Source organism: Castor canadensis, chromosome 11, assembly GCF_047511655.1.
Source record: "Castor canadensis chromosome 11, mCasCan1.hap1v2, whole genome shotgun sequence".
Lineage (NCBI taxonomy): Eukaryota > Metazoa > Chordata > Mammalia > Rodentia > Castoridae > Castor > Castor canadensis.
Window position 1 is genome coordinate 30,608,502 of NC_133396.1, and position 15,990 is coordinate 30,624,491.

Here is a 15,990-nt window from a genome sequence, read left to right on the forward strand (position 1 = left end):
ATACATCTTATGTCATTGATTTCAACATTTTAATAGTCAGAAGCATCACCAAATAGTAATAGTTTTCAGGCACCTGTTGTGTGCCAAGCTGTAATGTGGGCTTTGGGCTAGAATAGCCAAGCCGTCTGCTCCTAAGATGCTCAGTCTAGTGTCAGATAGAGATACAAATGACCATAATATAATGCAAAGAGCTGTGGCAGAGGAAGAGGTATATGAAGTAATATCTGATGCTGGTTTATGTAAATTTACTTGTAGAAATTTATGAAGTGGACAATGTGAATGAGTAATCCAAGTTCTTTCAGGCTGCTTCTGGAAATCATCAGATCTGCAGAAGCTAGCTACTTACAGTTTGACACATGGTGGAGAAACTTCAAGTGTCAGTCAAATGCTTTTTCTGTTCTTCTAAAGTAAAAAAGTCTTCAGACAACACCGCATGCAGGCTTACTCTTTTGTGTAATTTCTATCCGAAGACTCTTCTGTCACCTGGAAGATCATATGCACAAATGTGCAACGAAACTATCCATCTTCACACTGCCCAGAAGTCTGCATGCCTGCTACCTTATATGATTTCCATTAAAGAACAGAAAAACCCACCTCACAGTATTCCAAATCAAAAACTGAAAGTATAGTTTTACATTACCACTGTCAACTATTTAATCAAAAAATGAGGTGTGCTTATATTTATGAAGTTTGACCCGGGGCACATCTCTTGTTTTGTTGAACAAGTTTGGTAGATGAAAGAGTGATACTTCAGGTGCTTGGACTGTATGAAATAAATACTATATCAGCAAAATCCTTGGAAACCAACACATCTTATAAGTACTTAACATTCTATTGAGTAAAGAAAATATAAAGGAAACGTTTTTAAAAGTTTGCTTACCATCTGCCTTGGTGTTCTGAATCTGTGTAAGTGCCCTGTACACAATTCCCCGAGAGTGACGGATTTCCTGAAACACTATGCGATGCTTTGTTTTATGATTTGAGTCTGGCATTACTTCATTTCACAATAAGATTGACCCGTGGTCAGAGTAAATTGTTCCAAATGTTGTAAGGCAAAGGCAGAAATGAAATCTAAATAACTTGAGCTCTCACCACTCCATTTTTATTGTATAAAAAGAAAATATGGCATGTTCCAGATTTTGTTTGAAACAAGTAGAGAGTGCCATGGAAGTGTCATTTATACAACTTTCAATGTATAGTCTTTATTCTCAAGACTAAGACTCACAGCCCATCTTATTTCTTTACTCATGAGTTCTATGTCAAGGTCCATACTTGACCCTAAGGGTACACTGTTTAAAAAGGCATAGTTTGCCATCAAAGAGCTGGCAGTCAATGGAGACACAGCAATCACAGGACTAGGAACTATAAAATGGCATAATACTGGGAATTACAATGATAACTGTATAATATATTATAAAATACTTTACGCATTTAAGACATGATGAAGAGGTTTTAAAAGACCAATCCTACAGGTTTCAAATGAGACATTACTTTCTCTGACATCTAACATCTCAAGGCATCTTATAATTAATCTATAAGGAATTACTGTGCTGTATTGTAATCCACTGCATGCTTGCATTTATTTTTTGTACTTACATTTATAAATAGATGATGTTTATTAGACAATGTGGTGAGACGGTCAATAGAGTGAATATGGTACAGAAAACATAGGTTCCAGATACCATCCAAGAGAAAAACAGTCTACATAGAGATAGTGAAGAATTGGCCCATATACTTGTTCAACTTTCCTTCTTCTCAATATATAGTTGAAACTTCCATTCCTAACACAAAAACCTTACAAAAAACAAATCTAAATTCAAAGAAAAAGCATTAAACCAAGTGTTATTCTCTCTATAAAGGTGTTGTTATCTGTTTGGAGAGTTGGGGTTTCTGTTAGATCAGGCTTGAGTGGAGGAGTAAGCTATTGAGAATAAATGAGAGGACAAGTCTAAGAAATAACTGAAACTATAAAGACCTCTCCTTCCTTCTGTCCCTCCACCCCTTCCTCCCCTCTCTGTCTCCCTCTCCTTTATGCACACAAATGCATACACACAAACCACAAACATACACTCAAATATGCACAAAATAATAACCCATCTTCCTATTATTAATGACAGAGGTATAGAACTAGTGCAGATGAACTGTTACTGTGGCAATAGCAACCCCATGTGCTTTGCTTAAATTCAACAAACAATAAAAAAAAACCTTGAAATTTCTTCCTCATCTTCTTCATTGAACATATTTTATGAGCCCTGGTAAATCATAAAAAACACTATTAAATTGCCATAGGGTTACTGAGTATGGAGAAAGACATTTGTTTTTATACTTCCAAGGTTGTGATTTAAATAGCAATGTTAAGACCAGCAGAGAGATAATGATGGGCCTGATTTATGTCAATACATCAATTAAGTGAACAAATTCCTAAGAACAGGGAAAAAATGGTACATAGTTTAAGATATTATAAACAAAGATATTAGCCATGAATATAGACAGATTTGTAGATTACACACGATGCAAATACAGATGTATGTATATATACATACATGCACCCATAAAAATATGGATATAGATATTGCTATTGATTTATTAAGACAGCACTTGGAAAAATGATCTCAGACTCCCTTCAAACAAACAAAAAATGCAAGAACATGTCATGTATATTCATAGTACAGAATTTTAGAGAGAGAGAAGAGACTTCCCTTAAGGATATTCTGGCCTGTCTTTCCCAAAGTTTAATACATATAATGTTACAAAATATGGCCCTAGTTCAAATAGAAATACTTTATTTTAGCAATTAAGTTTTGACAATATGTTAGATTTATGGAAAATGTATATCACTTCCACCTATTATTTTATACAGCTTACTTTTAAAAAAGTTTAAGTTTTAAAATGGGATGAACTATACTATTTGCTTAATTTTTCTGTAAAATTTACTCTGTACCAAAAATCAAGACTATTAATTAAAAATGGTTTGGTTAGAAAAAATATTAAATAAAAGTATAGGTGATCTATATTATGGCAAATATACGGCTAAATGAAAATTACTACAGATTGGGAAACACTGACCACGTCCAGCGTGGTCATTTGCAGAAGCATAGGCCATGACTAAAAGCACCAAGTCCAGCCTTCAGCCCTCTGGGCTTCTAGTGTGCAATTTTATCTACCTATCATGCCTCCTCCCCTTGTCACTAAGTCAACATCTGCAGCTTCTTCTTCTAAGGTAGCTCTATCTTCCATTCCTATCCCTGCACAGTGACAGGACTGTCTGCTGTTCTTCTCCCAGGAAACTCTCAGCTGCTAAGACAGAAATCACATCAGTCACTTGAACAAGGAAAATTCTCATATAAGAAATAATTAAGGAATCAGGCATAGTGACTCACTCTCCGTCTGCTAGAGAGTCAGAGTCAGAAGGATCTGGCCAGCCTGGGCAAAGGTAGGAAGACCTTTTCTCAAAAACAACAAAAACAAAATGAACAAAAAGGGCTGGGAACATGGCTCAAATGGTAGAGTGCTGGCTAACATGTGCAAGGCTCTGGCTTCAATCCCCAATACTGCAAAATAAATAAATAAATAAAATGGGCTATATTTTTAAATGGTGATTTGAAGGTACATTCGTGAAATAAGCTGAAGTGAAAAACTTCAGAATAACACAAATTTTGATCCTGTTTTTATAATTATACATGTGTAGAATTGGTGTAACTTTGCATAAACAAATTAAAATGAATAGAATTATTTTAATCTAAATATTTCCATCTAAATATTTCTGTAATATTTAAATTATTACATCAAGCATGCATTACTTTGAAATTTAGATAATTAATATTTAAGTGAGTACATTTTGATAGTGACTTATAAGCCTCCAAAGCCCTGTTCCTTATACCTAAAGAGAAAATAAACCAATTTATTCTGTAAACTAATGATTTTAAAATTCGACTTGGTAATGTGGATGGTGCCTTATTTTCCAGTGTTATGTAAAGTCTGTGGGAGACCTGTTGTCAGATGGAAGGAGGGAGTGTGACTGCCACAGGGAGGAAGAGAAGTGGGCTGTGCAAGGATTTAAGGATGGATACAGATGAGCAGAGCTGAAGGGCAGTGTTTTAAGCAGAAGTGGAGTAGGCAGCTAGTTCTATTTTCATGCTTCATTCACAAGAAATAGTATCATCAGGACTGAAAAAACACAAACAAACTTCACCCTTCAGAGTATAGCAGAAGGATCAGAGGATGCCATCTGCCTCGTGCACTGTCACAGGAAACCAGTCTCTTAAGATGCTAGCAATTTTGGATATCTACTTCAAACTATCCACTTTTAGAAAGAACTGGTCAGGGTGACTATATACAATACAAGATAAAACCCAGCTAAGTTACAACAGTGACCCAGTCAGCCTAAAGAGGAAGGGTCATTCTGTATATCCCATAGGAAATCAAAACATGATTGGCTGAGACATCAATGTCAGAGATGCAGCTTCCTTTGGAAACAGCAAAGGTGGAGAGGAGGACGTGCCCAGGGAGGGGATTTTTCCATTAAGTACCTTGTAGTACCAGGTATTCAATGAAATACATCTCACTGAATACTCAGAACATTCATAAGAGCATTATTACACTTCTACTTTGCAGATGAGAAGTTTAAAGAAAAAACTGTCTTGTCCTTTTTTTCACTAGCCCAATGTAAATGAAAACAAGCCTTTCACAGATTGAGTCCATTGTAGAAGAGTTATTTTGACAAGGGATTACTATCCACAGTGCATCTCTCCATTTAAAAGCCCTATTTGGCCTGTTCTTCAGAAGAAAGGAATGCTCCCTCACTGGTTTACGTCAACCTAATGCTGTTTCCTCCCATTAAGGTACAGGTTGCAATTATTGACTCCAACTTATCAGGAGCTGGTAAAAAATTGCCAATGTAGATTTAGCTGATATGTTCTATTAAGTGCTATTTCAACAGTCTGCTTTCACCTCTAAAAGGAAATGTTGTACATGTACCATATCACCAGTGAGGTACCTGATCAGTCTTTCATCACACATAATCTTTGCAGGCAACATCTTAGCAGCATTCAACCTTCTTCAGGATCACAGGTGTGATATAACATTGGTGATATCTTCCTGATATGAGTCAGTTGATAAACTCTTTAGTCAATCCAAATACTCAAAAAAGCAGATGAGCCATTGCTGCAAGGCCTCAGTTAAATTCCTGAAATGACTTAGTAAACTAAGAGTGGCTACATCTCTGACAGTGTCAAGAAAGATTTATTGATTGTTCTAGCATCCACAACTTTAGAATAAGCTTACCAGATTTTGGTCTTTTTGGGGTTCTAAAGACAACACTCAATTTTTACATTTATGTTGTTGCTTGCAAATTGCCCACTTATTCAAAGGGCCCCCTCAAACAAAAGGCTCTAGACTCTGCCCAAATTGCAAAACAACCAGACTATGTTTAATGCCCTCCAGAGACTCCTTAAAACTTTGACAGCCCCCAACCCTTGCACATGTGCTGCAGTCTCTGGACCATTTATGATGATCATGAATAGTCCAAAGATTTCTAGTACAAACTACAGACCATCATATGATAATTGCTAGGCACATTAGGCTCTCTTGGAAACAGAAGCTCTGAAAGGCCATGAATCTGTGACCTTTATCCAGCTGAGTCATGGAAGCAGCATTTACAAGTTTGGCACAGCCACTGAGTCTTATTACTACAGAATGGTGCTAGACCTGGACCTTCTGATGTATTCCATCTACACAAAAGGGAGACCTCCTCTGTCTTCAGTACCTTCACAGATGCCATGTCACCTCCAGATCCCTTGGCAGCTTGAGCATTCCCTTGAGATCAACTGAATGAATAGCAAAGGGAATGCCATACCTTATTGCAGAAGCTCCTTCTTCACATGTGGTGGAACTCATGAAGAGCTGCTGATTTCCTTCCCTTAATGGAGGTTTCTCTGTGGGGATTTGCTGAATGTCAGGCAGTCTTCTAAGTCCTGAGTGGATGCTTTGACCAACAATTGGCTCCATCTTCACCTTTTTATATAGATTCTCAAGCCATTTCAGTGATTGAGCTATTCCCTTTGGGGACTCAATTTCATAATTATTGACCATTTGAAGTTGTGTCTTAGCTCAATGACATTCTATTTTTGCTGAGTCTTTTTTTCTCTGTGTGATCTATTCTGAAGACTTTCTATTCTTATGATTCAAATTCATTAATTTATTATTCTGCTTTATCAAATCTTTCCTTTATCCCATGCACAGGTATACCAGGAATGTATTTCATCTCAGATATTTTATCTTTCATTTTCCAAGATCTGAAATTCATGTATCAATGTAGAGATCAGTTGGAAACATTTTATTAAAATACTGTGAAGCCAAACAAAACATGTCTATAGTCCATAGAACCACAGATTCTGTCAATATCAGGGGTGAGAAGGACAAGTTTTAAAATCAAAGATTGTTTGAAACCAGATCCAGAACTTAGCTTATAGATCTTGAGGAAGTACTTGCAGTATGAAAATTTGTGTTCCCTGAAACAGTAGTGAGACAATACCTGAGATTGTATTGGTCACAGTGAGATGTTTTAGTGATGTATATCAGCTCAACAAAGCCAAAGTCCGTAGAATCTATGACAACTCAAACCCACTGTGTCCCACTTTTTTAAAGTACTGTGTAATTATTGGATATGTCTAAGGTTTTGAAAAAGAATGGGGAAATTTACTGGCAGACATGAGAAGCTCTACAATACTAGCCTCCTCAAGCAGTCTTAAGATAGAGAATAAATCATTGTGGCTGTAAATGTAAGACAGTGCTATTCTTGTCCTCTTAGCATCTAGAAATACAAGATATTGAAGCTTTAAGACCTTGAAGAGAAATATGTTGTCTATAGATGGTGGTAAATAGAATGCCATAACAATATAGGCTGAGAAGAATCAGAAACACTGTTTTCAAGCTTTTATCTACTATCAATGACTCTGAGATGTAGAAGTGACACATATTTTCAAAGCAGGGTACCAATAAACCTGAACTTAGCTCATCATTTTTGCCTTTGTTGTTGTTTTATGATACTGGGGACTGAACCCAGGGCCTCACACTTGCTAGGCAAGTACTCTACTGTTTGAGTCACACCTTCAGCCCTTTTTTATGGTGCTGTTTATACTTTTTTTGAGATAGGGTCTCACTAATTTTTTACCTGGTCTGGACTTGAACTCCAGATTCTGCTGTCCCCACCTCCCAACTAGCTGGTACTACAGGTATACACCACCACACCAAGTTAATTCACTATGTCTTATCTCAGACATTTATGTCTTCTGAAATTGGAAAGTTTATCATCTCAGAAATAGGGAAACACTTTAACAAGATGACCTGAGAATCTAGCCAAGGGTGAATATTTTATCTTAGATAATTCACAAGACAATATTAATTATTTTATCATTGAGGGATAAAGGACATTACATCAGGATGGTGTGGCTTTCCTATTTCCACAGTTATACAAGGAGAAGACAAGAGATAGAGAAGACCAGAGTAAGAAAGAAGGTTGAAAGGAAAAAAATCTACTTAACAGAAAGAAAGCCAGAGACTCAGTATGAAGAGGGGTCTGAGGGAAAGCAAAGAGACAGATGAAGAGATTGCCCTTTTGATTTCTCCATCTATGACTGTCTACTGATTAGTTGATTGATTTAAGTTTCATTTCCTTAAAACAGCATTCTGTAAATGACACAAGTGCCAAAATATTATTTCTAATAAGCATTGAGACAGTCCTAGTAGCTATATTTAACAGCACCTGGAAGGTTTCTTTAGCTTGAGACTGTATGAAGATGACAAAAGATTTATAAAAATGACTGAACTAGCAGTCCATAATATGGATATGTTACACGTGCACGGTGAATTCTGCTGCATCCTCTACCTTTCACACACACACACTGCAGCACTGATAACTGTTAATCAGCATAATGTGTAATGGGTTAACTGTGATCAAATTTCCCTTGGTCCCACAGAGTCTCTTACGGGTTGCACAGTGCTGTGACTAGTTCTGTTTGCACATCCTCTTTGGGGATTATCTTAATACTTGGTTTATATGTTCATTCAGAACATAGCCCAGAAGTATTGGATCTGAGCCAAATAATTTCCAAGGGCAGTGTTCGCTCCCTCCTATTTGATCTGAAGAATCCTGATCTATGCTTCTACAACCTAAGCACTGAAAGTGGGACATTTTTCTAAGGTAATTTCCTTCTGAAGGATTTAGATTTTCTATACATTTAGATCACAGTGCTGGGAGAGTGAAAGAGAATGGGTTGCTTTTTTCCCTTTCATTTTAATTTATGTATTTATTTGCTGATCGTTTGATTAATTTTTAATAATTTGAGGTAATTCATTTTTGAATCACTTTCTGGAGGAAATGAAACCAAATATGGACATTCTATTTCATGGTGTACTGACACTTCCTGCGTAACCCTGTAATGTCCCTGTAATGTCATCTAAGGATGTAACTGATAAATCACTTCATAATCAGAATCATATGGAATACACATAATCTTCTGCTACTCCCTGAATGTAACACAGGAAATCCAAATTAAAGGAGTTTATAATTCCTTCCTCCATCCCATGAATTCATTCAAAAATACTTTTGAGAAATTACTATGCACTAAGCTACATCCAGCTAAGCAGTCAAGCCACACAAATGAAAACTTTCTCTACCAGAAACAAAAAAGAGAGTATTATGATACTAATATTAGCAATTTTCTTATGAAACAGTATTTTAAGTAGTAAAAGTATGTGTCAAGTGAGTGATACTGATTGTTTAAGAACTATAGGCACAAGTGGTAAGTAAGTCACAGAGGATTATTTGTAAAGGTAGTATTTCAGCCAACATATGAAAATAATTTAATTTGTCATCATAATTTTCTTGGTATTGCCTCTTTCAACCCAAGTCTTTAAGTAAACTTCTCTTAGCCTGGCAAATCATTACCCTGTGTGTTCCTTTTTTCTTGTTCTTTTTGCCCCCAACCACAACTCCTGATGACCAGGAATGTTCTTAGAAATGTGGTCTAAAGAGATCTTGTGAATATGTGAGAGATAAACAACCTACTCTTCACAGTGAAGGAGGAATAGGATCCAGAAGCCAGTCCTTCCATCTCAGTCCTGCAACAAAAATCATGGTATCTCAGGGGGAGTATAGCAGCTACTTTAAAGCTACTGATCCAGGGAGAATTCCAAGATGGCGGCTAGAGGGAGGAAGCAGAAAGCGAGCCTCCTATAGTGAAATCTTGGAGAGACGCTGGAGACACACTTTGCAGGCATAATCATGGAGAAAAGGCATAACTTTGACCCCTCCACACCTCCAGCCGGCGCAGAGAATCTCCACTTCACGTTAAACGGAGAACCGAGGAGGCCCCCGGGCCGCCAGTGGCCGGCGCCCATACGGCTTGGGAAGACGCGGACCAGGTGAGCTTCGGGGTACCGCAGTTCCCCCACAGACAAGCCTGGGCCAGAGCAGCATAGCCCCCTGGACAGACTGACCTCCACCCGGGAAAAAAAGAGAAACTGAGTACTAAGCAATAAGAACAGTTAAGACACGCTGGAAAGAGGGTGGGGCGCCCTGAGTGCTGAAGATTGGGGGAAGGGAACCCTTCCCGGGACTATAAATAAACGAGCCGGGCAGGCCGGAGAGGTTCTGGCGGGAGCGGGGCGCGCCCAGCAACCAGGAGTGGGGACGCTTGTGAGAGGAGGGAAGACCCACTTCCCACGTGAACTGTAAATAAACACGCAGGCCTGACAACGCGGGGCAGTGGCACCTTTCCCAGTGCTTGCAAAGGGGAAAGCCTGTAGCAGAGGCCGCAGCACAGGAGAACTCTGAGCAAACAAAGCCTGTGGGACCAGGTGAGCGCTAGCTCACCCCAGAGATCTGCATAAATAACGCCGCCAGCTACAGGCTGAGAGCAGCAGGCAGGCAGGCCACAGTTGCAGATACCACTCTCAGAACTGCCTCCAGACGCTTTTTTTAATTTTTCTCCCTACCTTTGATGAGAGAACAACCGAATTACACCTGCAAGCCGAAAAACTTACTGAAACTGTATTGCATTTGAACTGGGGACACTTGGTGGGACTTTTTTTTTTTTTTTTTTTTTCATTTTTCTTTTATTATTCATATGTGCATACAAGGCTTGGTTTATTTCTCCCCCCTGCCCCCACCCCCTCCCTTACCACCCACTCCACCCCCTCCCGCTCCCCCCCTCAATACCCAGCAGAAACTATTTTGCCCTTATCTCTAATTTTGTTGTAGAGAGAGTATAAGCAATAATAGGAAGGAACAAGGGGTTTTGCTGGTTGAGATAAGGATAGCTATACAGGGCATTGACTCACATTGATTTCCTGTGCGTGGGTGTTACCTTCTAGGTTAATTCTTTTTGATCTAACCTTTTCTCTAGTACCTTTTCCCCTTTTCCTATTAGCCTCAGTTGCTTTAAGGTATCTGCTTTAGTTTCTCTGCATTAAGGGCAACAAATGCTAGCTAGTTTTTTAGGTGTCTTACCTATCCTCACCCCTCCCTTGTGTGCTCTCGCTTTTATCATGTGCTCATAGTCCAATCCCATTGTTGTGTTTGCCCTTGATCTAATGTCCACATATGAGGGAGAACATACGATTTTTGGTCTTTTGAGCCAGGCTAACCTCACTCAGAATGATGTTCTCCAATTCCATCCATTTACCAGCGAATGATAACATTTCGTTCTTCTTCATGGCTGCATAAAATTCCATTGTGTATAGATACCACATTTTCTTAATCCATTCGTCAGTGCTGGGGCATCTTGGCTGTTTCCATAACTTGGCTATTGTGAATAGTGCCGCAATAAACATGGATGTGCAGGTGCCTCTGGAGTAACAGTCTTTTGGGTATATCCCCAAGAGTGGTATTGCTGGATCAAATGGTAGATCGATGTCCAGCTTTTTAAGTAGCCTCCAAATTTTTTTCCAGAGTGGTTGTACTAGTCTACATTCCCACCAACAGTGTAAGAGGGTTCCTTTTTCCCCGCATCCTCGCCAACACCTGTTGTTGGTGGTGTTGCTGATGATGGCTATTCTAACAGGGGTGAGGTGGAATCTTAGTGTGGTTTTAATTTGCATTTCCTTTATTGCTAGAGATGGTGAGCATTTTTTCATGTGTTTTCTGGCCATTTGAAATTCTTCTTTTGAGAAAGTTCTGTTTAGTTCACCTGCCCATTTCTTTATTGGTTCATTAGTTTTGGGAGAATTTAGTTTTTTAAGTTCCCTGTATATTCTGGTTATCAGTCCTTTGTCTGATGTATAGTTGGCAAATATTTTCTCCCACTCTGTGGGTGTTCTCTCCAGTTTAGAGACCATTTCTTTTGATGAACAGAAGCTTTTTAGTTTTATGAGGTCCCATTTATCTATGCTATCTCTTAGTTGCTGTGCTGCTGGGGTTTCATTGAGAAAGTTCTTACCTATACCTACTAACTCCAGAGTATTTCCTACTCTTTCTTGTATCAACTTAAGAGTTTGGGGTCTGATATTAAGATCCTTGATCCATTTTGAGTTAATCTTGGTATAGGGTGATATACATGGATCTAGTTTCAGTTTTTTGCAGACTGCTAACCAGTTTTCCCAGCAGTTTTTGTTGAAGAGGCTGCTATTTCTCCATCGTATATTTTTAGCTCCTTTGTCAAAGATAAGTTGCTTATAGTTGTGTGGCTTCATATCTGGATCCTCTATTCTGTTCCACTGGTCTTCATGTCTGTTTTTGTGCCAGTACCATGCTGTTTTTATTATTATTGCTTTGTAATATAGTTTGAAGCCAGGTATTGTGATACCTCCTGCATTGTTCTTTTGACTGAGTATTGCCTTGGCTATTCGTGGCCTCTTGTGTTTCCATATAAATTTAACAGTAGATTTTTCAATTTCTTTGATGAATGTCATTGGAATTTTGATGGGAATTGCATTAAACATGTAGATTACTTTTGGGAGTATAGACATTTTTACTATGTTGATTCTACCAATCCATGAGCATGGGAGATCTCTCCACTTTCTATAGTCTTCCTCAATCTCTTTCTTCAGAAGTGTATAGTTTTCCTTGTAGAGGTCTTTCACATCTTTTGTTAGGTTTACACCTAGGTATTTGATTTTTTTTGAGGCTATTGTAAATGGAATTGTTTTCATACATTCTTTTTCCGTTTGCTCATTGTTAGTGTATAGAAATGCTAATGATTTTTCTATGTTGATTTTATATCCTGCTACCTTGCTATAGCTATTGATGATGTCTAGAAGCTTCTGAGTAGAGTTTTTTGGGTCTTTAAGGTATAGGATCATGTCGTCTGCAAATAGGGATATTTTGACAGTTTCTTTACCTATTTGTATTCCTTTTATTCCTTCTTCTTGCCTAATTGCTCTGGCTAGGAATTCCAGTACTATGTTGAATAGGAGTGGAGATAGTGGGCATCCTTGTCTGGTTCCTGATTTTAGAGGGAATGGTTTTAATTTTTCTCCGTTAAGTATAATGCTGGCTGTAGGTTTGTCATATATAGCTTTTATAATGTTGAGGAACTTTCCTTCTATTCCTAGTTTTCTTAGAGCTTTTATCATGAAATGATGTTGGATCTTATCAAAGGCTTTTTCTGCATCTATTGAGATGATCAAGTGGTTTTTGTCTTTGCTTCTGTTAATGTGGTTTATTACGTTTATTGATTTTCGTATGTTGAACCACCCCTGCATCCCTGGGATGAAGCCTACCTGGTCGTGGTGAATAATCTTTTTGATGTGTTGCTGAATTCGATTTGCCATTATTTTGTTGAGGATTTTTGCATCAATGTTCATTAAGGAGATTGGCCTATAGTTCTCCTTTTTGGAGGTGTCTTTGCCTGGTTTTGGGATAAGTGTAATACTGGCTTCATAAAATGAGTTAGGCAGTTTTCCTTCCCTTTCTATTTCATGGAACAGTTTAAGGAGGGTTGGTATCAGTTCTTCTTTAAAGGTCTGATAGAATTCAGCAGAGAATCCATCAGGTCCTGGACTTTTCTTTTTGGGGAGACTCTTGATTGCTGCTTCAATTTCATTTTGTGTTATAGGTCTATTCAGGTGATTAATTTCCTCTTGGTTCAGTTTTGGATGATCATATGTATCTAGAAATCTGTCCATTTCTTTTAGATTTTCAAATTTATTTGAATATAGGTTCTGAAAGTAGTCTCTGATGATTTCCTGGACTTCCATGGTGTTTGTTGTTATCTCCCCTTTTGCATTCCTGATTCTACTAATTTGGGTTTTTTCTCTCCTCATTTTAGTCAGGTTTGCCAGGGGTCTATCGATCTTGTTTATTTTTTCAAAGAACCAACTTTTTGTTTCATTAATTCTTTGTATGGTTTTTTTGGTTTCTATTTCGTTGATTTCAGCTCTTATTTTTATTATTTCTCTCCTTCTATTTGTTTTGGGATTTGCTTGTTCTTGTTTTTCTAGGAGTTTGAGATGTATCATTAGGTCATTGATTTGGGATCTTTCAATCTTTTTAATATATGCACTCATGGCTATAAACTTTCCTCTCAAGACTGCCTTAGCTGTGTCCCATAGGTTCTGGTAGGTTGTGTTTTCATTTTCATTGACTTCTAGGAACTTTTTAATTTCCTCTTTTATTGCATCGATGATCCATTCTTCATTAAGTAATGAGTTATTTAGTTTCCAGCTGTTTGCATGTTTTTTGTCTTTACTTTTGTTGTTGAGTTCTACTTTTACTGCATTGTGGTCAGATAGTATGCATGGTATTATTTCTATTTTGTTATATTTGCTGAGGCTTGCTTTGTGCCCTAGGATATGATCTATTTTGGAGAAGGTTCCATGGGCTGCTGAGAAGAATGTATATTATGTAGAGGTTGGATGAAATGTTCTGTAGACATCTACTAGGTCCACTTGATCTATTGCATATTTTAGATCTTGGATTTCTTTATTGAGTTTTTGTTTGGATGACCTATCTATTGATGATAATGGAGTGTTAAAGTCTCCCACAACCACTGTGTTGGCGTTTATATATGCTTTTAGGTCTTTGAGGGTATGTTTGATGAAATTGGGTGCTATAGCAAAGTAGCAGGATATAAAATCAACATAGAAAAATCATTAGCATTTCTATACACTAACAATGAGCAAACGGAAAAAGAATGTATGAAAACAATTCCATTTACAATAGCCTCAAAAAAAATCAAATACCTAGGTGTAAACCTAACAAAAGATGTGAAAGACCTCTACAAGGAAAACTATACACTTCTGAAGAAAGAGATTGAGGAAGACTATAGAAAGTGGAGAGATCTCCCATGCTCATGGATTGGTAGAATCAACATAGTAAAAATGTCTATACTCCCAAAAGTAATCTACATGTTTAATGCAATTCCCATCAAAATTCCAATGACATTCATCAAAGAGATTGAAAAATCTACTGTTAAATTTATATGGAAACACAAGAGGCCACGAATAGCCAAGGCAATACTCAGTCAAAAGAACAATGCAGGAGGTATCACAATACCTGGCTTCAAACTATATTACAAAGCAATAATAATAAAAACAGCATGGTACTGGCACAAAAACAGACATGAAGACCAGTGGAACAGAATAGAGGATCCAGATATGAAGCCACACAACTATAAGCAACTTATCTTTGACAAAGGAGCTAAAAATATACGATGGAGAAATAGCAGCCTCTTCAACAAAAACTGCTGGGAAAACTGGTTAGCAGTCTGCAAAAAACTGAAACTAGATCCATGTATATCACCCTATACCAAGATTAACTCAAAATGGATCAAGGATCTTAATATCAGACCCCAAACTCTTAAGTTGATACAAGAAAGAGTAGGAAATACTCTGGAGTTAGTAGGTATAGGTAAGAACTTTCTCAATGAAACCCCAGCAGCACAGCAACTAAGAGATAGCATAGATAAATGGGACCTCATAAAACTAAAAAGCTTCTGTTCATCAAAAGAAATGGTCTCTAAACTGAAGAGAACACCCACAGAGTGGGAGAAAATATTTGCCAATTATACATCAGACAAAGGACTGATAACCAGAATATACAGGGAACTTAAAAAACTAAATTCTCCCAAAACTAATGAACCAATAAAGAAATGGGCAGGTGAACTAAACAGAACTTTCTCAAAAGAAGAATTTCAAATGGCCAGAAAACACATGAAAAAATGCTCACCATCTCTAGCAATAAAGGAAATGCAAATTAAAACCACACTAAGATTCCACCTCACCCCTGTTAGAATAGCCATCATCAGCAACACCACCAACAACAGGTGTTGGCGAGGATGCGGGGAAAAAGGAACCCTCTTACACTGTTGGTGGGAATGTAGACTAGTACAACCACTCTGGAAAAAAATTTGGAGGCTACTTAAAAAGCTGGACATCGATCTACCATTTGATCCAGCAATACCACTCTTGGGGATATACCCAAAAGACTGTTACTCCAGAGGCACCTGCACATCCATGTTTACTGCGGCACTATTCACAATAGCCAAGTTATGGAAACAGCCAAGATGCCCCAGCACTGACGAATGGATTAAGAAAATGTGGTATCTATACACAATGGAATTTTATGCAGCCATGAAGAAGAACGAAATGTTATCATTCGCTGGTAAATGGATGGAATTGGAGAACATCATTCTGAGTGAGGTTAGCCTGGCTCAAAAGACCAAAAATCGTATGTTCTCCCTCATATGTGGACATTAGATCAAGGGCAAACACAACAATGGGATTGGACTATGAGCACATGATAAAAGCGAGAGCACACAAGGGAGGGGTGAGGATAGGTAAGACACCTAAAAAACTAGCTAGCATTTGTTGCCCTTAATGCAGAGAAACTAAAGCAGATACCTTAAAGCAACTGAGGCTAATAGGAAAAGGGGAAAAGGTACTAGAGAAAAGGTTAGATCAAAAAGAATTAACCTAGAAGGTAACACACACGCACAGGAAATCAATGTGAGTCAATGCCCTGTATAGCTATCCTTATCTCAACCAGCAAAA